This window comes from Mustela putorius, unplaced genomic scaffold (assembly GCF_011764305.1).
Source record: "Mustela putorius furo isolate JIRA1106 unplaced genomic scaffold, ASM1176430v1.1 tig00000163_pilon_pilon_pilon, whole genome shotgun sequence".
Taxonomy (NCBI): domain Eukaryota; kingdom Metazoa; phylum Chordata; class Mammalia; order Carnivora; family Mustelidae; genus Mustela; species Mustela putorius.
In genome coordinates, this window is record NW_025421299.1 from 807,875 (window position 1) to 833,340 (window position 25,466).

General features: G+C 40.8%; 1 long non-coding RNA gene across 1 annotated transcript in view; it reads right to left on the minus strand.

Annotated features, from left to right (window-relative positions):
• Positions 1-1,101: 1,101 nt before the first annotated feature.
• LOC101693354 overlaps positions 1,102-25,466 on the minus strand; it is a 36,662-nt gene continuing 12,297 nt past the window's right edge. Inside the window, exon 3 of the long non-coding RNA XR_200631.3 lies at positions 1,102-1,863. This is a non-coding gene — a long non-coding RNA (uncharacterized LOC101693354). The remainder of the gene's footprint in view (positions 1,864-25,466) is intronic.

A 25,466-nucleotide genomic window follows, 5' to 3' on the forward strand; every position in this document is an offset into this window, starting at 1 on the left:
AACATCTCATTTCCTTGATTTTGTTCTATCATATCTGGTCTTTCTGTCATCTCTCCAATGTCGTTTTAGTTCATGTCTTTATATTTCCTTACCCAACTCGTTGTGGTAGATTTTATTGTTCAAAGCATTTCCCGTTCTTTTCTGTGGCTGCCTTTCCTGTGATGACCCTTCTTATAGGAGAGTTATATATTCCTCCCCCAATGAATTAAGACAGTGGCCTTGGGTTTGCTTTGGCTGAGGAAGTGTGAATGGAAGCTACTCAAAGTTAGACAAGCTGCAAAGTTTGAGGGCACAGTCCTCCAGACTGCCAATTCTGCCCAAGCTTTCTGTCACCAGCTATAAGGAGATAGGGGAACTACAGTTGAGGGAAAAGTCCATACAAGACCACCTTCGCTTCTGACATCAAATGCAAGTTTAGGGGTTCCCCAAACCACTCTTGGGTTTGATATTTGCTAGAAAGACTCATAGAACTCACTGAAAGCTACTGTACTCATGGTTACAGTTTATTTTAGGAAAAACATACAGATGAAAAATTAGCTAAAGGAAGACATGCTAGAGTAAGGTCTGGGAGGGTTCCAAATGCAAAGTGTCCATTATATGCAGGACATTTCACCCTCCCACCATTAATGTGAGACAATATGCATGCAGCATTGACCACCAGGGGAGTTCACCTGAGCTTTGAGTTCAGAGTTTTTATGGGGCTCCATTATATAAGCATGTTTAACTGATTGCCCATGTCGTTGCCCCCAAATACCTGTATCTTTGAGCAAAACCAAATTCTTGACTCCAAGAATTGACTTGACTCCAATTCACAGAGGTGAATTGGATCACTGCTGAAAAGCAGCTTTAAACACCAGGGTAGGATTTGCTATGCTTCTTTCCGGCTGCCCTCTGACTAACAGTGTCCCAGATAAATAAGTCTGGAGTGGAGATGGTGGGGAGCTGAATTGCAGCTGACCCCACATGGCCTCGGAACATGAGCAAGCTATCAATCTCGGGGTTCGTAAGCACCTAAGACTTGGCAATTGTTTGTTAATTCTAGGGTGGAATCATCTTATGGATGTAACAGATGGCACCTGCCCCCTGCATTTTTTTTTTTTTCTTTGCCCTTTGATCTGCTGGACCTGCCTGAGCCCAGGCGTCATGGAAACCTGTGCTCCCAGTCTCCAGGGGTAAACAGACCAAGATACACAGACTTCTATTAGGCCGAACTGTATTTTTTCTCACTTTGATCCAGGTTTGCCAGTTAGCTATAGGCTGCTTAGGGGGATAGGGAGGGAGGAGAGAAGTCTTGCAATATTCTCCAGTCCAGCTCTTGAAACAATAAATCTGATCAGGGGTTTTGATTCTCTTCTGGCCACCATTGACTGCTCTCAAAGGGTTAAGAACCCAGAAATGGAAAAATGGTTGCTCAGACAACCCCATCACTTGGGTACCAGCAAAGGTTAAATCTGCTGACTTCGGTACTTGCTGGCGGAGTGTTGGGGGCAGGGCTGAAGCAGGTAGGAATTGATAGTTCAAGTAGATCTCAGTGGTAGTTCATTTTTAATACCAAAGACTATTCCAAGGATAGAAAATGGACAACAACAGTCTACCTGCTCTTAAGGCAGACAGGAAGGAGTTGGTGACATGTTCCAGGAAAGAATCAACATTTTAGTTTAATCATTCTGGGTCATCTTCAGGAAGGAATGAGTTAATGGTGAGGCAGTTGAGTCAGAGGCTGTCATACACACAGGCAGGAGAGCCAGCAAGCAGCTGAATGGCTGGCCACAGCTCAGCCTGTCGAGAGGGTGCGAGAGTCTCGAAACGAGTAGCTGCCGTGGCAGGTAGCCCTGAAGAGGAGGCCAAGAATCTATATTTGATCTGGAAGGTAAAAGGACAAAGTGGTTGAAGCAGTTCACGTAAGAATTAATTTCCGGGGAAACAGGATACTTAGCAAATTGTCTCTTTTCCTGAATTGACAGATATGATAGGAACTATAGTAATACATCTCAAAGGATGAGCAGTTTATTCCCAGGGGTATTTTATTTACTGAAAAGTAAATCTCGCTGAGAACCCGGCTGGAAATATCTTTTCATTTACTATGCTCTCTGCCTGCCTTGCCTTTAATAGAAAACAAGCCAAGAATGTTCTCAAATAAAAACTAAAGACCATACGGCCACTAGTGAGTTCCAGAGGAACATTTATAACAATAATTGCAGACAGAGGATCATTCTTCCAGGGTTCGCAGTTCCCAGGCCTCCTTGCTGAAGTGGGCTAGAGCCGTCCTCTGCAACCCTGGGGCTGAGGCTTCCTATAAAGCTCAGAGACAGCCAGCTGGGACTCATGGGGAAAGGGAATGTGAACAGAAAGAAAATATCCGAGAGAACGATTTTTTTAAAGGATAGGATGACCTTACGGGAAGTATGTTGAGCTATTCATTAACTCATGAAGAGCTACAACTTACTTCTTTACTTTTTCTTCTTTCTCTCCTTCAGCTATACCTGCATCCATATCCCCAGTCCCAGTAACCCCAGTAGCCATCCCTGGCAGAGACTAAAACCAGAACTGCTTCTACAAGCACTGATAGTTTTGGAAAGCGAGCAGGGGAATGACGACGATAAAGGCAGCACAGCCATAATGAAAGAACACATAGGTACGGGGACTGTCTTCTCTTCACGTGACAATCTTCATTGACATGTTTGAGACTTGGCACAGAAAGCAGATGTTTCCTCCTTTTTTTTTTTTTTTTTCTTTTTAACAGAAAGGTAGAGAGAACAGCTCCTCAGGTGGTTGTGGTGGGTTTGAAACCTTCAACTCATCTCTAGGTTTGTTCTTGGAATTTGAAAGACACTTTCCATGCCATTAAAATTTCCCAAGAAATCTTGGGAGCCTGCTGAAGGCATGAATCTTTGACGAAGCCATGCCATGGAGCCATGGCGTTCTCTGGTGGGGATGACTGCGTGTGTTCGCTGCAATGCTGTCCGAAGACTTCTGGCTGTTCAGTCATCCCTGTGAGAAGAGCAGTCCTGGGGGAAGTGGGGCATAGGCTGGGTAGGTTTTGATGGGTAAGCTGAGGTCTGGCGTATGGATGGATTCCTGTCAGGACCTGGTTGAGGACGACAGAAGGTGCTGATCAAGCACAGGTCTCATGCGTGAAGCCGTATGCACGTGTGTATACCCTCATGTACATGCACAATCTTATATTTATGGCTGCTGATGCACAAACTCCAATAAAATAAGAAGCTGAATATCTGTACAACCTTTATGCTTCTACCTTGTGCCTGAGGTATTTTCAACAGGACAGTCATCTATCATTAAACCCCCAGAAGGTCAAACTTACCACCTGACACTAGCATCATGATCCTTAAGATGTCCTTGTAAAGCTTGGATACCATGGCAACCAGTGTTATATATCAGGAGCCAGTGCTGCTGAACTTCTCTTAATAAATCAGGCATAATTGGCATATATGCACTATAATTAATTAAAAGTTATTCAAGTGGAATGATTTTATATTGTGCAACATTAAGTCATTAAATTTACTTGTCCTGATCTTCCTTCGGTGTTGGTATTCTTGTTTAGCTTAAAAAAAATTTACATTTTAACATCAACTGCATTAAAAAGTAGCTCTTTATGGATATTGTATTGTAAAATAGACCGATGCCTCCTTTATTTATTTGCTTTTGATATGTTAAAGTTAAATTCTGGTGGGTCCAGGCCGGAGAAGAAAGAGTCCTGACACTTTCTCTCCATTCTTTAGCGGGCTGAAGCTGCTTGCTGGGGACCTCTGTGTGGTGTGTCCTGGTGCCTGTCATCCCCGTCGGTCACTAACTATTACATGGGCTGGAGTGTGTGTTCCCGAAATGGTGAACCCACCCACTGAGCCCTCAAGTTAGCTTCTTGGTGTCTGCCAAATCTGGAGGCAGGGGAACCGAAGAGAGCTAGTTGTTCAAAGCCTGAAGGCAAGGGAAGGGCAAAGGCATCATCCCTTGCTGTTCAAAGAGTCATCAGAGGGCCAACAGATCCACCTGGGAACTTGCTAGAAATGTGGAACTTTAGGTCCCAGTTCAGATCAACTGAATCAGGATCTGTTTCTAATCATGGTGCACAGATGACCTGTGTGTGCAGCAGAGTTGGAGAAACACTGGCTTAGAGGTTAAGGACATGCACTCTGGAGTAGGAAAGCCACGGGCTTGGATTGCAGCTCCGCCATTTTTTAGTGGTAGTCATGGGGCGTGTTTCTTCGTTTTAGTTCCTTGATCCTTTAATGTGGGAATTGCAGTGTATTCACTTGTTAGGAGCAGAACGACATAACAGATAGGAAGTGCCCAGCACAGTGCCTCCAATACAGTACTGCTTGTGTCGGCTCTGGAGCTTGTCGGGGAGTCTGTGTGGTGGAAAAAAGCCAACAGAACTGAGAGAAGGAGCCCTGGCTGGGAAAGATGAAAGAGAGTCTAAGTCAAAATCAGTGAAAAATGATGAGTAACTTTAGAATTTAGGAGCTGTCAAGGGAGCGAGGACATAGTCTAACCCAGTTTCCTGGGTGAGTTATAGGTAGGATCTACCTCACAAGCATATTTTAGCTTCCCTAGTTATTTCAGAACATCTCAGGAATTCAAGAATTCCATGTCATTGCCTTGGCAGTTCTCACAAAGTAGTCAAAAGGTAAATGAGCAGATGAGAAAGGAAGCATCCTCTATTGAATCACAGGAGGTCATGTCTGAAAGGAACCTGAAAGGAACCTGAAAGGTTATCAAACCCGATTACCTGTTTCATGGTTCAGGTCCCATCAAGTTGTCACCCAGTCTATGGCTGAATGCCCTCTGTTACTGAAAGCTCACCACTTCTACTGACTTAACTGTGAGATGGCTGTTGTCTGGGTGTGGAGAAGTGTTTTAGAAGTCAGCTGACCCCGATGTTTAGCGTCTAACACACAGACAAAAGAACCAGAGAATTTCAAACAAGTTATCCTGTTTGCAACCACGCTTCCTGAAGCATCTACTGTGATGTGTTCTAGGCATCAGGCTAGATGTTTGGGATAAAAATCTGAATAGGACATAGAGCCTCTACTTTTGCCGAGTTCATAGTCTGGATATAAGTGACAGCCATATAAACAATAATTATAATGCAATAAAGGCCATGAGAGAAGAATGAACAAGTGGGTTGGGTACCAGAGAAAAGGACCATTCATTTTGTTGGAGTATGGGGGGGATTTGTTAAGAAGATGATTTTTGATACAGGTCTTGATTATAGTCCATTTGTGTTTGCAGGATGGGTATATGGTTATATGAATTGTGTGTGTGTGTGTATGTGTGTACGCTTGTGTGCGTACATCAGAAGGCTACATAGTGGAGGTGTAGTGTCTGCCGTCCTGAGATTGGCTCCTACTCCATGCCTTCTTTGCTAGGTGGTGTTGGAAATACTATTTCTCCTCTGTGAATGTCAGGTCTAAACAAGGGCATGTCTTAGTGTTTTCTAATAATACTAATCTGCAAAGTCCTCTTATTTACTTATTTATATATTTATTTATATTTCAAGCTTTTATTTAAATTATAGTTAGTTAATATATAGTTCGTTAATATATAGTGTAATATTGGTTTCAGGAGTGGAATTTAGTGATTCATCACTTATTTACCACACCCAGTGCGCATCACAACAAGGGCCTCCTTCATCCTCTTCATTCATTTAGCCCATCTCCCACCTACCTCCCCTCCAGCAACCCGCAGTTTGTTCTCTATAGTTAACAGCCTCTTGTGGTTTGCCTCCTCTCTTTTATTTCTTCCTTTCCCTATGTTCATCTGTTTTGTTTCTTAAATTCTGCAATGAAGTGAAATCATATGATATTTGTCTTTCTCTGTTTGACTCACTTTGCTTAGCGTAGTACTCTAGCTCCATTCACTTCATTGCAAATGGCAAGATTTAAATTTTTTTTTGATGTCTGAATAATACCCGATTGCATATACATACCACATCTTCTTTATCATTCATCAGCTGATGGGCATTTGGGGTCTTTCTATAATTTGGCTATTGTTGATGCTGCTGCTGTAAACATTGTGATATATGTGTCCCTTCAAATCAGTATTTTTATATCCTTTGGATAAATACCTAGTAGTACAATTGCTGGGTTGTAGGGTAGTTCTGTTTTTAACTTTTTAAAAAGATTTATGTATTCGAGAGAGAGAGAGAAATCAGGAGTGGGGGGAGAGGCACGGGGAGAGGGAGAGAGAGCCTTAAGCAAAGTCCCCGCTGAGCATGGAGCCTGACACAGAACTTGGATCTTGCAACTCTGAGATGATCACCTGAGCCAAAACCAAGAGATGGCCACTCAACCAACTGTGCCACTCAGGTGCCCCTATTTTTGAGGAACCTCCATACTGTTTTCCAGACTGGCTGAACCAGTTTGCATTCCCACCAACAGTGTAAAAGAGTTCTCTTTTCTCTGTATCCTCGCCAATATCTGTTGTTTCCTGTGTTCTTAATTTTAGCCATTCTGACAGGTGTGCAGTGGTATCTCATTATAGTTCTGATTTGTATTTCCCTGATGATGTGTGATGTTGAGCATCTTTCCATATGTCTATTAGCCATTTGTATGTCTTCTTTGGAAGAATATCTGTTCATGTCTTCTGCCCATTTCTTAACTGGATTATTTGCTTTTTGGGTGTTGAGTTTTTTATACCTTTAGGATACTAACCCTTTATCAGATATGTCATTTGTAAATATCTTCTTCCATTCTGTACATTGCCTTTTAGTTTTGTTGGCTGTCTCTTTCACTGTGCAGAAGGTTACCTTGATGAAGTCTCAGTAGTTTATCTTTTCTTTTGTTTCCTTTACCTCTAGTGACATGTTTAGGAAGAAGTTTTTATGACTGAGGTCAAAGAGATTGCTGTCTGTGTTCTCCCTCAGATGGTTTCTTGTCTCACATTCAGGTCTTTCATCCATTTTGAATTTATTTTTGTGTGGTGTAATAAAGTGGTCCTGTTTCTTTTCTTTTCTTTTTTCCTTTAGAGATTTTGTTTATTTGTGAGATAGATGGAGAGAGAGAGAACATAAGCAGGGGGAGGGGGAGAGGGAGAAGGAGAAGCAGACTCTCCACTGAGCAAGGAGACACACTGATCATGACTTGAGCCTGACACGAGCTGAAGGCAGACGCTTAGCCTGTTGAGCCACCCAGGTGCCCTGAAAGTGGTCCAGTTTCATTCTTCTGCTTGTTGCTGCTCAGTTTCCTCAATACCATTTGTTGAAGAGACTGTTGTTGTTTTTTTCCCCCCATTGGATAATCTTTCTTGCTTTGTTGAAGATTAGTTGACTACGGAGTTGTGGGTCCATTTCTAGGTTTTCTATTCTGTTCCATTTACCTGTGTGTCTGATTTTGTGTCCGTACCACACTGTCTTGATGCTTACAACTTTGAAATACAGCTTGTAGTCCAGAATTGTGATGCCTCCAGCTTTGCTTTCCCTGTCAAAATATCAGTAGCATTTTTCACAGAGCTAGAACAAATAATTCCAAAATTGTAGGGGACCACAGAAAGCCCCAGAATAGCCAAAGCAGTTTTGAAAAAGAAAAGCAAAGTTGGAGGCATCAGAATTCAAAGTCTTTAAACACATATAATGTGTGATAATAGAGATTTATAAAACACAAATAAGGTTGTAATTAGGCACATAAAACCATTCTTCATTTTGTAGGAGAAATTATTTTCAGAATGTTTATAATTTCTCTTTAGCATATTTCAAATGTAATTTGACTTAATATTTTGCACTGTCTTACTTTTTAGAGCAATGTATATCTCCACTTAGATGGTTGATCATGAAATAAATATTTGAAATAATAAAGAAAAATAATTTGTGTTTGGAATGTGTGGATCATGGAAATAATTGGAAAAAATATACTGAATTTAAAAAATTCTAAGGGTATCACTTCTGTTGAACCATTCAACTGTCCATCAAACCCATTAACCCATCTACTATTCCAAGTCAAGAGTTATTATTTTTTTCTGAAGTTGTAATGATATCGCATACAGCCAACTTAAAAATTAATCTCGAGTGTGAAAAGTCTAAGATACTGCCTAGTTGTTTCTGCGCTTTTCTCAAAAATATAATTTGGGTTACCCATATGCTTATACCTGTGGTAGACCATCAGGTAGCACAACAGAGTATTTCTTTTTGGTTCGTTTTAGATAGAAATTTGAATCTTAGTGTTGGCCTGATATGAGTATTACTCTCCAATATTTCAAATCTCTGTAAATTGTTCTTTGATATGCCTACTACTTGAACCTCAAATATTTTATAATGCATTTGATACATTTCACCATGTTTACCTAAGAAAAACTTCCAAACATTTGAACCACTTACAAGCATGTCTTTGGCTTTTTGGACATGAACTTGGTATAAAAAAACAGTTTGTTACAAAAGATGTAAGTGAATTAGAAACAGATGGATTATATTTGTGTGAATAAATATAATTAAAGGTTTAAAAGCTTGCAGAAATATGCACTAAAGCCAAATGGCTCCTAGAATAGTTAGTCTAGGAGCTACGACAAACCTTAATTAGGTTAGGATTCCCTTCCAAGCCAGTCTCCAAGTAATGTGCGGCTTACTTACATCTGTTTCGCCACAGATTTGGTCACTGTTTGTGAGTAACTTGGAACTGTCAAACGTTAGAGTACCTGGCACTCACATGAGAGAAAGTGTGCTTTAAGCCACTTCATCAGAACTGCAACAGACCAGCTATGGTGGTGAGTCATCACGTTATCTTTTCTGCTGGAAATGTACACCTGTTGCATCCAGCAATTGCTTCCATTGCATCTCTGGAGTAGGCATTAGAGAGTCACGTTCAGGGTTTGCTCAATTAGGAACCAATAAACTGAATTCACAAGTCAATCTGATGTTCAAGATCCAGAAGAGGGCAGTAGGACACAGAGATTAAATTCCAGTCCACCAGACGCTACAACGATGGCTGCTAACAAGTACTCAGCATTAGACCTAATACTTCCCTTTGGCACACCATGAGAGCATGAAGGAGCTAAGAAAAGAAGCTAACTCTTCTGCACCCCTACTATGTGTCGAGAACTAACTAGGTATTGTTCACCTGTGTTAAGTCATAACAATCTTGAGATGTAGGCAACATATTACTACCGCTTGTAATAATTAGTGCTCAGAGAGCTTAAGCAACTTGCCTAAGGTCACATAACAATTAGTTCAACCACAGTTAAAATCCAAATCCAACCCCATAGTCTTTGTTCAAGCCTATCAGAATTTGATTACTGAACCCACTGCTCATAAACTTACTGACCTTGGTCAGGCAAGTAATTAAACTGTTTAGAACTCCAGTTTCTTCATGTTTAAGGTACCCTCATATTTAAGCTAAGACTATCCTCTTAGCTTTTAAGTGCTAATGTCTGAATCAACTTTTCCACGATTAGTTCTGTCCAAGTGGGTAGGTTTTATCCAGTGATAATGTTTTAAATTAGAATAAAAATTATAGAAAATTAAATCTAGAAGGGAGACTAGAGAGCTTATCCCAACACTTTCATCTTAGAGATGATGAAAAGAAGACCCAGAGTGTTTCAGTGACGTGTATGCTATCAGGAGGCTTGATTGTGACAGACAGTAGAACTCAGGATTGGCAACTTTGTCTAGCTTCCTGCTCTCTTCTTTCTGTATCATTTGCTAGGGATACAGACTCATGGAGATTTTGATGATATTAATGCTATTGGGAGGGGGAGTGGGGATAACAATAAATGTGCCCGAAGAAATTATTGAAGTTACTTCGTTTTATAAAGAACTTATTTTATTAGGAAGCCCTGCTTCCCTTGCTCTGTTCTTGAGGGAGGTCAATATATGGCTAAGACTCTGTATAAGGTTTGTCTGAGACTGCTGGTTGATAGGAGGGTAGGATCAGAGGGTGAGAGGGGCCAGGATGTGCACATTTAAGTAGGTCTTTAAATGAGAAATGTTACAATGCAGACCGCAATCAGTGCTAATGTTCAGTTTATTTGTTTTAGTCAATCTTACTGGTTTTTCCCAAGGATCTGTGATGGAGAAGCCGGGCTACTTGGAAACAGTGGAGATTGAACTAATGTAGCCATGCCTCCTTTGTGAAATTTTTGGCTCACCAACTGTATTTTATTCCATTTCTTTTAATGTCTTCCTTTCTAAGTTTGGTATGATCCTTCTAGTCCTCAAAGCACATTGGTAAGGAATCAGGTAAGAGGAAGAGAAAAGGGAAGAAGCAACAAAAAGGAAGAATGGGAGGGAGCAATGTTTCAGCTCTCATCACCAAGAGGAGAGAGACGAGGCCCAAGCACCTTGTTCATGTGTTTTGAGGAATCCCCCAGGTTTCATTGGCCTGTGGATTTAGGGACTGCAGCTAGGAAAGCTGATAGTTACACAGATAGTTACACTTCCTATTTAAAGTACATGCAGTCAGAACTACTGGTTTCCCTAATTTACCCAAATCTGGCTTTTTGTGTTAAAAATTGTTTGGAAATAGAGGTTTCTAAAAGTTTAAATGATCTCTCCTGTTGCTCACCTACCTGTGGGATAGTTTCCCAGATCCCATTCATGTCTCTTATGTCATCAGATTCTTAGGGCTCTTCCTTTCCCTTGCAGTTGCAGAAAAAGAACTTCTCAGGAGTCTGGAGAAAGGCAGCTGAGGGGGTGAGCCATGAGCACATGTTCCAGGGGCTGTAACAGGGCCATCCTAGAGGCTGACGGAAAGGACAGGTGGAGGCCAGTTGTGTTCTTGCTTCCAAACTCAGCACTTGAACATCTGCACTGTTCATTGACCAAAGTCATGTGGTACCTGTTCCAGTTTTCTGTTATCGCTGGCCAAACTTACACTTTTATTTGTGCTTTGTGATTTGATATCTTATCTCCATTATAGGTGTATGCCCAATCTCAGCTCACACTTGGGATCTAGAACAGTGTCCTAAATGCAAGGTGGGGATGATACTTGTTGGTCATTTTGAATGACCGTCTGAAGAGGACAAAACTTAGGGCTTCTGTCCAGTCTAGATGGAATGATTGGAAAGATGGATTTGGGAAAGTGAAATATAAAGAAATAGGGGAAAAAAACACATTGGCTTGGTAATGTAATCTGGTATCTTTGGATGCAGAGATTAGCATATTAACAAGTGACAATATTGCCTGTGAAGTGCTGAAATAATTCCTGATGTGTTGCCTGCCGAATGGCAGCGCAGTGTGGTACAACACTGCTAATGGTATGAGGTGTGAGAGATGGTAGGTTCTGGAGGGTGGAGCCTGCCCATTCTATGTTGTGTGGAGGGCCTGTTGCCTTGGGACTATTATTGTAGCATGATAGATGTTTGATGCAAGTTATAATGATTTCATCTCCCACAGCATTCCTGGAAGACAGTTGATAGGATACACACACACACACACACACATACACACACAGGGAAATGTTTAAAAAGCTTTTAGTTACCCATGGGGTTATTATAATTTTATATAGAATGACTACAGAGAAGAAAAGGTAATACAGTTTCAGAGTGAAATTATCACAATGAGTATGAAATGCTTGTATTGTCTATGATAATAAATAAGGAGCTGTTGCTCCTTAAAACATGGTCGGTTTTATAAAAGGTTAACATGGTCAATAGTGTTTAATACAGGTTGGTGGTATGTTGAGTTATGAGAAGAACAAAGGTCTGACTTTGCCATTTGTACAGTAGGTCCAATGATGGATATTCAGAATATCTTGTATCTCATCATTCTGTTACACCACTATCATTTTTATCATAAAAGAATTATGTTACTCCATATATGAAAAATGCATTCTTGAACCACTGTGAATTAGTTTTTAATGTACTGTGACCTTGGATTGCCCTGGGATATTAATGCTAAATGATTACTTCTGAATGCTTTTTGAATAGCTGCATAGTGCAATTAAATGTGCAATACATCATGGATGACACAGCTAAATGCCTCTTCTGGTCAAGGAACCCAAAGAGGTCTTGGGAATGATGGTAATTCTGCATTGCTGAGAATGGGAGAGAAAAGGATCTCTTGTTAGTCGTGAAATAAGTACAGGCTGAAGTAGCTGATAACCTTTTCCTGGGGTTAGTCAATGGGAAATAAATTTTTGATTAAGAACTATAAAGGAAGATGATTTTTGATCACTGCCAAAGTAGTGTCCCATTATATCTGCCAAATGTGCAAAATGAATAATTATCATTAGTCTTTCTGAGTGACAAGTTGCCAAACGGGCTGTGTGTGTGTGTGTGTGTGTGTGTGTGTGAATGTCGAGATGTAGATAAAGAAATAGAGAATTTGGTTCATATTCTAGCCCTTTTTCTAGAATGGGCTTCTATTGAATTACCATTTGTCTCAGTGTGGAACCTCATCAATCTTGCACTTAATCAAATCCTTTTTTATCAAATTATTGGGCCTCGGGAAATGGTGACAGATGAAGGGGTGGTGTGGAGGAGCCAAGATCAAGTACAGGGTCTTCTACCTATTGGTCAGTGGTTTAAAGCCACCCTTGTTGGCCGATGGCTCAGGGTGGTCCCTGGCCTGCTGGTTGTGGGCGGATGGCCAGAGCCCTGTTGTCAGCAGACTCCACAATCTGCAGAAAAGCCATGAGTCCAGCGGGACCGCCAGGGACCTGGGCTCAGCTCTCTAGCAGACACTCTTTATCTTTAGGTGACAGGAGCTCCTCTGAAAAGGCCGCTGCAGAAAGGCCCGGCCCTAAGGCTGTTGGGTGAGTGACCTGGAATTTCCATCTTCAAGCTATAAACAAAGAGAACTTGGGACGAAGGCAGAACTCACTGAGTGTCTCTTTAACTGGTGATATTTTAAAAACAAAGCATCAATAAGGATTTTGGTTCTGTTTCATGAAAAGGAGTCACAATTGTGCACGTCAGTCTAACTTGAGAACTCAGCCCCTAGTGTATCACCCTTACCCAGCCTCACCACAGCCTCTTGCGAGACCTGCTTGAGAGGCTCAATCAATACCAGAGTAAGTGGGACATCTGGGGGCTCAGTCTGTGAAGCAACTGCCTTCAGCTCACATCATGATCCCAGGGTCCTGAGATCGAGTCCCGCATCGGGCTCCCTGCTCAGTGGGGAGCCTGCTTCTCCCTCTCCCTCTGCCTGCTGCTCTCCTTGCTTGTGCTCTCTCTCTCTGACAAATACAGAAACCGAATCTTAAAAAATCATATTGAAGTAAGTGCTCCAGTGAGCCCTTCGCAGAGATCCCCTGGGGCTTTATGGCCTCAGTGAGCCCAGAGACAGAAAGGGCTAGAATTCCCTCATGCCAACCTTCCACTCCTGCCCCTTCAACTAGAGGCCTTGCTTGCTGTTTGGAGAAGGTGACCTTGTATTTTAAATGCTAGTGGTTTGAGGTAATGGTACCAGCCTAGATGTACCAACACCTTTTTTTTTTTTTTTTTTTTTAAGAATGATACTGATATAAATTAAATGTAAATATACTAATGCCTACATCTCAACTGATTGACTTCTTTGGGTGAGGCTTCCAGGACATTTCTGTGATTTCCATGTACAGCTGCTATTCTTGATTTGTCATTCTGCTCCTGTTCATTCAGAGAGATCTGCATTTCGTAATCATGTATGTGTTTATATATTTATCATGCAGGCTGCCAGTACCATGAGGCAAGGACTTTGTTTTTCTCTTCTTATCTACCCCGCCCCTAGAACAGTGCCTTCTACCTCATGGGTCGTCAGTAAACATTTGTGGTGTGAATGAGTGAAGGGACACATTTGTCAGGAACGTATTTACAAGTATGAATGGACCAAGGCACCTCAAAAGAGGAAAAGCGTAGGAGAATACTTTTATAACTAATCAAGTTCTGAGTTTGGAACTTAATCGTAAAAGCTAGAATATGAATGTAAAAAGGTCAGAGATCTTCACGGAGGCCGAGTGGGACAGAAAAGCCTGGGTGCTTCCTTGCTGGTCTTGTACTTGACCAGCTGTGAGCTCATTCCCTCCTTACATGTCTTTGAGCATCTCTGTTTCCGTCATATTTCAGAGCAGAAAACAGGTCCTGTCTCAGTGCAGACCCTCCCAGTTTCTCACCTGGGTTATAGAAAGGGCTTTCCGACTAGCTTCCCCGCTCCAAGAGCCGCCAGCCCCTCTCACATCCTTCCTTCTTGGAGCTGCCAGGGAAATCTTTCCAAAATGCAAATCTGACCATACCGCACCCCAGCGTTCTGACTGGCTGTGGGATAAAATCCAGACTTCTTCTTGCGGCTTCTAGGGCCTTCCCGTGTCTGTTGCCCCACCCTCCTGTCTCACTCTCTGTCCAGACAGGGCAGCTCTCCAGAGCCTCACCACTCTGCCCTTTTGAGAGTGGTGGTTCCCTCTTCCCTTAGTCTGGCTCACCCCTTTTCTTCCTTCGACAGCGAGTTCAGGTTTCACTTCATCCAGGAAGTGTTTCCTGATACCACTCCTCCATTCTGCCATGCCCGGGTCCTTTAGCTCTCTTTCTCTCTCTCATGTGCCACATGCCCTTTGGTAGCCCCGAGTATGCAGGTAAATCCACTGGGATTGAGCGGCTCTGGGCTGAGCTTTTACTCTATGTGGAGAAGCTTCAGATGGGGACTAACTGGGGACTAGACGGGGAGTCTTCTTCCATCTCTGAGTCTCCGGGGCTCATGTAGCCTGCACGGGGCAGATGCTCAAGGAAGGTGTGCATAGGGAATGAGCGGCTTACTCACTGCCTCGCAGCACTTCCGCTGGTCCTTGACGACAGACCTTTAAAGTGTGTGGGGACCGAGGGTCAGGTGCAAAGGAGAGAACGAGGGAAGGATGGTTGGTGTGCTCAGGCCAGCTGAGTCAGCAGTTGTCAGAGCTCTGTTTCACTCCGTGCTAAACGTAAAGCAAAGTCAAGCGAGACAAAACAAAAAGCCACTTGGAAAAAAAAAAAAAGAATGTTTTGGCTGGGCTGCTGCTGATGTGATCTCGGCTTAAATGATGTTTTCCTCCTTTGCAATCCCATATTTCTCCTATGGGCCTGACCTAATATGGTGATTATGTATGCTCTCATCTTAGTTTGCTGTATCAGACAGCTTATCTAAGTTACGCCAAATGACCTCGGTATCCTCCTGGCTTGCAGCAGCAAAGGTTGCCTCCCTGCTCATGTTGCCTTTCCGTCATGAGTTGGCTATGGCTCTGTTCCTTAGCAGGGTCCATGCACATAGAGAGCAACCCCCATTTCTTTCTGGGATATTTCTGGGCTCACAGCAAAGGAAAAAGGGAAATCACAGCAAAGTACACATTTGGCCTTTTAAAAAAAGTCGAGATGGGGTGGGGGGGGCCGGGAGAGGGGGGTGGGGTTATGGACATTGGGGTGTGTGTGTGCTGTGGTGAGTGCTGTGAAGTGTGTAAAACTGGCGATTCACAGACCTGTACCCCTGGGGCTAAAAATACATTATATGTTTATAAAAAATAAAAATAAATAAATTTAAAAAAGAATTAAAAAAAAAAGAATCTATGAGGACAGTTATTTATTACACCATGACAAAACTGCACTAGAAAGCACACATCATATAGAGAATCAAATGCCCTCTTAAGAAAAGATGTTAAAGGGCATATGCAACTGATGAATCACTAAATTCTACCCCTGAAACTAAAAATAGACTATATGATAATTACATTGAATTTAAATAAAAATTTTAAATTAAAAAAAAGTCGAGATATTACTGACCTATAGCATGTTAGTTTCAAGTGTAGAATGTAATGATTTGAAATATGTATATACTATGAAATGATCACTATAACAAGTCTAATTAGCATCTCTCAGCACACACAGTTAAACATTTTTTCTTGTGGTGAGAACTTTATACAATACAGAATTATCATCTGTAGTCATCCTGCCATGCATTACATCTCCAGGACTTATTTATTTTGTAACTAGGAAGTCTATGTCTTTGGGTCACCTTCCCCCTCCCCAGCCCTTGCCCCCGGCAAAACCACCAGTATTCTTTTTCCTGTGTCTGTCAATTCATTTTTTAAAATTAATTATTTTTATTAACATATAATGTATTATTTGCCCCAGGGGTACAGGTCTGTGAATCGTCAGGTTTACACATTTCATAGCACTCACCCTAGCACATACCCTCCCCAATGTCCATAACCCAGCCACCCTCTCCCCAACAACCCTCTGTTTTGTGAGATTAAAGAGTCTCTTATGGTCTGTCTCCCTCCCGATCCCACCTTGTTTCATTTTTTCCTTCTCTATCCCCCACAATCCCCTGCCCTGCCTCTCAAATTCCACATATCAGGGAGATCGTATGATAATTGTCATTCTCTGATTGGCCTATTGTGTTCAGCATAATACCCTCTAGTTCCATTCATGTTGTTGCAAATGGCAAGATTTCATTTCTTTTGATGGCTGTATGGTATTCCATTATGTATATATACCACATCTTCTTTATCCATTCATCTGTTGATGGCTGTCAGTTCCTTTTGCTTGTTTGTTTTTTAAGATTCCATGTGTAAATATGATCACATTTAGCTTTAATGCTTTTGCCTAGAAACATTGCTTCTACCTGTATTCCCTTAGCCAAAGCCGTCCTAAGTGGAGACATATATTCCCACAGGAGGGAGGGGCAGCAAATCCCATGAACAATAAAGTAGCCTGTCAATTCTCCCATGGTCCTTAAGTTCCTGGAGGGCAGGGATGTTAGTGTTCTCTGATGCACAACGTTGGCACCTGGCCAAAGCAAGTTGCTGTTTCCTTTGAAATAAAGAGCAGAGGTGGTATCCTTCAGAAATAACCGAAGACTTATCTGGAATATCACTCTTTTTTGACATCAGTTATGGTTCAGCTTATGTGATACTAATTATTGAAAAACCCTTATGGTTTTTCCAATTCAATATTTAATGTCTGATGTTAGTTTGAATATGTGAGTTGGTTGCTTGAAGCCGAACTCTAGTCAACAGAAGTGTGTCCCGTTTCCCTGGCTCACCTTGACCAGTTGCTTGATGCAGGCTCTCCACTTACTCCCCCGTAGCAAATCCCAAAGTTTGTACTGAGGCCCACCCACTGTGCTCTGGCACCAAGTGATGCTACTTGGGCTGACCCATACATCTGGCCACGTTGAGCCTTTCCCTCCATGTGTTCTGTACATTCCCACTTTAGTGTCTTTGCTGTAGTTGTCCCCTCGCCTGGGATGACCCACTGGCCTATCAGCATAAATTCAGTTCTTTCTCAGTCCTCACAGTCTAGGTGAAGTCCAACGGCTCTCACACAGCCTTCCCTATCACAGAGGGGATGCAATCCACACTCTCAAGCCACGCCCTTTATAGTCTTCCTCTGGCAGCTAATTTGTTTTATTCTATCAAAGAGGTTAGGACCATGGGTTTTGTATAGTTAGAATTTGAACTAAAGTTCTGCCACTGAACTACTTCTCAAAATTCGGGTGGATTTCTTATCCTCTGAGTCTGAACTAGCTCATCTGTAAGTAGGCAGTAATAACAACGGTCTTGCAGGACATATTTGATAAGTTATGTAATATGATTTATCAGCATCCCTGGCATATAGGAAGCACACAGCAAAGGAAAGTCATTCCCTGATATAGTTATGTAGTGCTTGGTAAGATTTCCTTGCTTTGCTCTTCTGTCTGTCTCAGTGACATTGCACAGCATAAAATGAAGATGTTTGTTGAGTGAATTAATGAATAACAGACTGATGTTAGAAAGATGACCATGAGGCTCAACCTTTCAGTGAAATTAATGAGGCTAGACTGAATCTTGCTTTTTTTCCCCAAAACTGAGTTTTCCAGATTTTTTAATGACTTAGGTCCAGTGTGACTGTCCCAACTCCAGCGATAGGGCAGGGAAAGATGGGAACTGTTACAGAAAAATTTGGATGGTGTCCCCTGGTGGAGGATCAAAGAGAGAGAAACAAAAAAATTCTCCTAACATATTTGTGATAAAAAATTACTGTCCAGAAACCCCAGATAAAACGGTTTTATGTATCATTCCAATAGTTTATTGAAAGTATCTTATCTCTTCTTTCTTCTCATTATGGAAGAATGGATAAATAACTATTTCAAAAACTCGGTCTAAAATTTACACTGTAAATCCTTGACATCCTGCAAATGTTTATTGAATGCTAAGTGACAACTGTAAAGCAATCGTTTTACCTGATTAAGAGAATGCTGTTTGGAAAAGTCACAAGCTATATATTTCAGAAACCTGTTAATAAATTAATGTCTTCAAATAAATGCAATCTCTCTTCTATAAGCCATAAATAATATCACAGTTTTAAAGCACCACATTTATTTAACTCCTCAAAAGATGACTTTTAAGTCAAGCTCAACATTAAAAAAAATCGGTAACATGGAATTTTTGGATTACTGTCCCCTAACGAGGACAGTTGTAAGGACTACCTAAGAGCCAGCAGAAGAGGAGGCCAGGTCCTGAGGAAGCTGGCAGCCTCAATGCCAAGCCAGAGTGGGAGTCAGACCCTTCATTTGTCCTCAGTACAGAGATAACTTAATCTTGGGACAGACTTCATAGTGAATGAAACTTGTGTTTCCTGTTGCCTCTGTAACAGATTATCACAAACTTAGTGGCTTAATACAGCACAAATATATTCTCTTAGCCTTTCAAAAAAGAATCATTTGGGGCTAACATCAAGGTGTCAGTTGGGTGTGGTCCTTTCTGGAGGCTCCATGGGAGACTCAATGTCTTGCTTCCTCCAATTCTGGAGGCAGCTGACATTCCTTGGCTCCTGACTGTTAATGAGGTCATATCCTCTTCTCTACTGTAGTCAAGATTTCCTCACCTGCCTATTATAAAGACATTTGTGTTTACCTTTAGGTCTTCCGGATAATCAGGATCATCTCCCTGTTTCAAAAATTCTTAAATTAGCCCCACCTGTGAAGTCCCTTTGCTGTATAACGAAACATTCACAGGTTCTGGGGATTAGGACGCAGGCATCTTGGGGAGCCATTATTCAGCCTACCGTGCCTCACCGTTCAAAAGCTTTTCTCTATCTAGACCATCATATTGACTTTAAAAAAAAAAAACAAACAACAGACAATAAAGTCCTAGCTTTCCCAGAAGGGAAAATAATGGCATTCCAAAATGCTGTAGGTTGCAGAATGGGGGGGTTAGGTTGGGAAGATTCTGATTTTGCCTAAAGCGTGGCCCATGCAGTGTGGTTCCCAATAGTAAGATTGTCCCTGTCATTCTGTGAGTTTGTGTTTCTTACTCTACCCAAATCCAAGTGAAGAAAAACAGTGGATGTAATTTTGAAGAATGAGAACCATCATAGGACTCACTTCATCTTGCACAAAACAGATGTGTAGGCACTTAGAGGTCTGTCGAGTATATACATAATCCTTCCACCAAACCGGTAGCCTATGGTCACTATGTAATCCCGGGAGCTTAGGGTCACACTGCAAACCTAATAACTCACCATTCAAAAACTGGAATAGATTTTAAATCTGCTTGAAATTAGAAATGAAAAAATTCATCTCCACCTTCTCCAATTATCGTATCTTTCTTTATAACTCTGGGTAGAGAACAGTTTAAACCTTAATTCTGATGGTCCTTAATTTTATGAGTTTCATTAAAACCCCTGAGAGTCATTTAATTTTATGGAGTTCAAGGCTAACATCAAAATGCATTCCTTCTAGAATGGATTTTTTTACCTTGTGTTAGAGAGGTTGAGCTTCCATTTTTAACACATATGTTCTTAGTGCTTATGCTAATTTCACTACTTATCTTTAAAATTGGCATATCATTGTTATTGTTATTATTATTATTGTGTATTGACCAAGTTGAATGCTTCATTCTCAAGGGATTGCTGTCAGAGTTATATAATACAAGAACAATGGGTGAATGTTGTTCATTTTAAATGTGAAATTATAAATCAATTACAGTGGTGGCTAAAACCCCTTCATGACATGCCACAATTTACTTCCAATGACATTTAAACCTATCTCACATGCTGAACAATCTGTAATAAATTATGATTTTTTTTTTTTTGCTTCTGAAATGAAGCTATAATTATGACAGTTGAATTCTTGTTCTGGGAAATAAGGTGGCATTTAATTCCTTGAGAACAAATGACACTCACAAAAGAACAGTTAATTATTCTCAGCTGCAAAGGAAGGGAGGAGGGGAGAGAAAAATTATGAAAAAGAACATGGTAGCACTTTATGTGAAGTATCTATTAACTAATCCTTAACTAAAGCTGAACTACAATTGAACTTCTGGGGCTGCCCCTGCGCCCAGGCAACACGTTTCATTATTTCAATTCTCAATAAAACCCAAACAGAAGGAATTAGCAACCTGAAAATTTCTCCGTGCCTTGTACATGATCGTACAAATGTTCCCCCCCTTCAACCTTGGTTCCAAGGGTGTAGATCTGTCTACTCTGTAACCCAGTGAAGTCAGACTCAGGCGGGTAGCATGGTATTAGTTTTCCATTACAGCTGTCCTCATAAAGGTCTTTAACTGCTACAGTCATTCAATCAATAACTGCAAATGAAGAGAAGGGAAGGCATTGTACCCCCAGAATTTTTTAGGTTGTTGTTTGTTTCTAGCTTAAACAGCAACTATACGTTGCTATTGGCTCTTCTCTGACGGCCTTTTCCTGTTCATTCTGGCAAGAAGCCCCAGTGCAATTGAATGTGCCAGCAACCACGAGGCCACTCTTCAGAGCTAGTCCTGACACCATCAGCTGTGATGTTAGCAGCCTGCTATTAGAGACGCCTCTTTCTTTGACTTCCCTTTCTTCCTTGGGAGGAATAGATACTCCAGAGAAGGGCCCTGCTGAGTGGAATTCCCCATTTTGACTGCAATTAGGGATTGTGACTTGATTGATTTGGGGGCTCTCTGAAATGTAGCAGGATCAACACAGTTGCACACAAAACAAGGCATAATCCACTGGGTTAAATTAACGTTAAATCAGAGATGATTGGATTAATTGCTATTACATTTTATCTTCTGTGCACATGTGCTGTTGGCAGGCTTTCAGACCCTTTTTAAAATTAGCTTAGAACTGGATGGAAATGGTACAGGTGCAAATGATTTGTGCACTGGGTCTTTCAAGTACACAGTGGGCTCATAAGAAGGTGCATTTTTTTTTTCCAAATCATATTTTGGATGTGATTTACGAAAACTGCACCGAGACTACCCTTGGCATCACAATACAGAAGCTATAGATGTGTTAAATCGCAAAAGGACCCTGTTGGCTAGAAGATGACTTGGAAAGTAGGTCTCCTTTGTAACATGGCCTTGGCACCATCCCTCTTTTCAGTTTGCTTCCCTTACATGCTTTCCTGCCCTCATGGGAGACCATAGTGTCCTGGAGATGGATGCAACCGGGCACTTAGTGGGATAGCTGGTACCCCGAAATATATTCTTCAAAAGCCACGGCCTCCAGCAGATTTTAAAGGTAAAATGTTGACATGATGGCTGTTAACAGGATGAATCTCTTTAACGGAAATAGTGTGAAATATGGAATTGAAATATGGAACGATCAGATGAGGGACACAAAGCAAAGGTGATCAAAGGCTAGTATCTCTTTATGTCCTCATTTGCCCATGAGCCAGTGACCTAGCGTCACTGCCAGCCTGACAGTGTGAAAGCTTGCTAAGCCACTTGGAAGAAAGTGTTACATTTTTATCTTTTAGGAAATGGGGTGAATTAACAGCTCCTTTTAAAGACCACTATGTGCACAGGCCTATAAACAGGTATTGTGGAGGAAAGATGTCATTCTGGGGCCGATCATATTTTGGATCGATATAAATAAATGGGTAAATAAGTAAAGAGCATGGTGTCTTCTCATCCATGACCCATTAAACCTTGCCAGCAATACCAAGCCCATGAGAGCAAGCCGTGGATTGCGAGCAAGCCAAGGATTTTCCCCTCCTGGGCAGTCTTCCTTCTGCAGGTCTGTTGCATCTTGTGCCTTTGCTTCTATCTAGTGACTGTGGCCTGGGCATCTTGGCTTCTTTTGTGGCTTTATCTCCTTTGCTGCTGGCCCTGTTCAGACTGCTACCTTCTGCACTTGCCTTGGCTTCTTAAACCAGTCTCTGCTTTGCTCGTTGGCTTTTGGCCACATGGATACTTGTTTCCCTGCCTCTATTCCAGGCCATGTCAGTTCCCAAAAGACAGGGCATTATGATATAAACAATTGTCCAAATGCAATGGGAATTGAGCTCATTCAATTATTTCGACTTTATATATATATAAAGTATATATATACGTGTGTGTGTGTATATATGTGTATATGTATATATATATATATATATATATATATGTGTGTGTGTGTGTGTGTGTGTGTGTATATGGAAGTTTGCATGACTCTTTTATTTATTCTTTTGAAAAGGTAACATATATATCACCTGATTAAGGTCAGATGATGCCAATAGTTACACTGAAAAGAAAGTTTGACCAGGCTGGTATACCATTCCCCATTTCAGAGACAACCAGTGTTACTGGGTTTTATATTTTACCCATTCTTCTAGAAATATTATATGCATATATAAGCACATATATGTATACTCTACCTTATTTTTACACACAATGAGATGATAGCATCTCTGCCCTGTTCTATATTTCCTGTTCAATATTTGCTTAAATATATGTTGGAGATTGTCCCATATTAGTACACATATTCTTTTTAAAGCTTCTGTAGTGTTCCTGGATGTGTTATAATTTATGGAGCCAGTCAACTACTGATGAACATGTAAGCTGTTTTTCAGTCTTTTGCTTTCATAAATAGTGCTTGGACCTAATTTTTAATATGCTGATGCATTATAGCTAGAAAATAAAATTCCTAGAAATGAAATTTTATGGCTATTATCACAAAATTCCTATTTCTTTTTATGTGAAGTAAACACACTAAAGAAAGTGGTACAAACATATATGTGCAGCTCAGGGAGTCATCACTAGTGGAACACCTGTGTAAATCACTGTTTGGGTCAAGAGAGAGACTGTTGCCAACACCCAAGGGAGTGTCTTCCTGGACGCTTCCGTTTCCTTCTTCCACCTCCTTTTCATACTAGTTTTTCTTCCTTTTGAGCTTTGAATAATTGAGTCACACAGTGCTATAGACCAAATGTTTGTGTTCCCCGCAAATTCATATGTTGACACCTAACCTCCAATGTGATGGTGTTAGATGGTGGGGCCTATGGGAGATTATGAGGTCATGAGGGTGAGGGCCTCATAATGGGATTAGTGCCTTTATAAAAGAGACTTTGATGGTGGGTTCCTTCACCCCATCCCCCATTGTGAATACAAGAAAGTTGACTTGTGTGAACCAGGAAGAGGGCCCTTCCCAGGCACTGAATGTTCTAGTACCTTCCCAGACTCTAGAACTGTGAGAAATAAATGTTTGTTGTACAAGCTGTCCAGTCTATGGTAGTCTCTTAAACAGCCTGAATGGATTAAGACACACAGTATACAATTTCTGTGTCTGGCTTGTTTACTCATTGTGTTTGTGAAGGCTGTCCATAGTGTTTCTTTGTTAACTGTAGAGTAGTCATTTTTATTGGTATATATTATTTCATTGAATGAATACACCACAGTTCTTTTATCCATTCTTCTGTTGGTGGACATTTGGGCTCTTGGGCTGTTTTGAATAATGCGGCTATGCATACATTACTATTGGGTGCATACCCTAGGAGTGAGATTGTGGTATCATGGGTTTGGTGTATGTTTAACGCTAGTACGTAATGCCAGTGTACTTCCCCAAATCATACTCATATCAGCATGTATAAGAATTCTCATTGCTCCAAATATTGGTAATGGTACTTTTTAAAAGGCATTCTAGTAATTATATAGTAATATATCATTGGGATTATAATTTGAATTTTCCTGATTACTAAAGGAATCTTAAGTATGTTTCCTTATTTAGATATTCTCTTTGTGAAGTCAAATGCTTTTGCCCATTTTTCTTTCAGGCTGTAAAGAGCTCCTAGAGCATTTTGTTTCTTGACACAAGCCTTTTGTTATATATATTTTAGCAAACATTTTATCCCAATCTATAGTTTGCCTTTTCACCTCCTTAATGTTATCTTTTGATGAAAAAAATAACTAGTTTAATGTAATCCAATTTAAGGACTTTCCCTTGCTGGTGATTTGTCTTTCCTTTATATGTGTTGCTTAAAAAATATTTCCTTATTTCAGTTTAATGAAGATATTCTCCTATATCATATACTAAAGGGTCATTGTTTGTCTTTATTTATTGGAAATTGATTTTGTGCATGGCAGGAGGTAGGAGTGAAGTTCTTTTTTCCCATAAGAATACCCAACTGGCTTATTTATTGAAAAGACTATCTTTTGGGGGGCGTGGGTGGCTCAGTGGGTTAAGCCTCTGCCTTCGGCTCAGGTCATGATCTCAGGGTCTTGGGATTGATCCCCACATCGGGCTCTCTGCTCAGCAGGGAGCCTGCTTCTTCCTCTCTCTCTCTCTCTCTCTCTGCCTGCCTCTCTGCCTACTTGTGATCTCTTTCTCTCTCTGTCAAATAAATAAAATCTTAAAAAAAAAAGAAAAGACCATACTTTTACCTCTAAATCACATTGTTGTGTTGTCATAAAGTAAGTGTCCATGTACTTGTAGATCCACTTCTAGACTTTCTATTTTATTCCATTGGTCTATTAGACTTTTACCAACATCACATTTCTAAATTATAATAGCTTTACAATAAGTCTTGCTATCTAGTGGAATAAATTCTCTCATCTTCTTCTTCAAGAGAGCTTGAATATCCTTAAACACTTGCTTTTTCTTTTCCCCAACAAAGCAGGGAGCCTGATGTAGGGTTCGATTCCAGGTCCCTGGGATCATGACCTGAGCCAAAGGTAGACACTTAACTAACTGAGCCACCCAGGCACCCAGCCACTTGCATTTTTTTCTGATTTGAGGAAATGCTTTTCAGTTTCCTTATAAATAAATGTTGAGGGGCACCTGGGTTTGGCTCAGTGGGTTAAGCCTTTGCCTTCGGCTCAGGTCATGGTCTCAGAGTCCTGGGATCGAGCCCCACATTGGGCTCTCTGCTCGGCGGTGAGCCTGCTTCCCCCCTCTCTCTGCTGCTTCTCTGCCTACTTGTGATCTCTTTCTCTCTGTCAAATAAATAAATAAAATCTTAAAAAAAAAAAAGAAATAAATGTTGAGATTTTAAACATGACTTGTTTGAATACATAAAAATTTGAGGGAGAACCAATATTTTTGTAATACCGAGTCTTGCTTTCTGTGTATACCACTGGAATGTCTTATACAAATGCTAGTCATATGCTAGTCTCATAAAAATGTACTATTTATATTTTCTCTGAAAAGTTTGTGTAGAATTGTATTTATTTCTTCACCAATAAAACCTGGATCTGGAGTTCTTTTTACTTACTGATTTGATACATTTAAGAATTAATTCTGATTTTTTAATTTCTTACATTTATTTTTTTAAGATTTGTACGTTTCATTGTATATATTTTTAAAGAATTTATTTCTAGAGCAGCAGTTTTAATAAAATTGAATGGATGGTCAGAGAT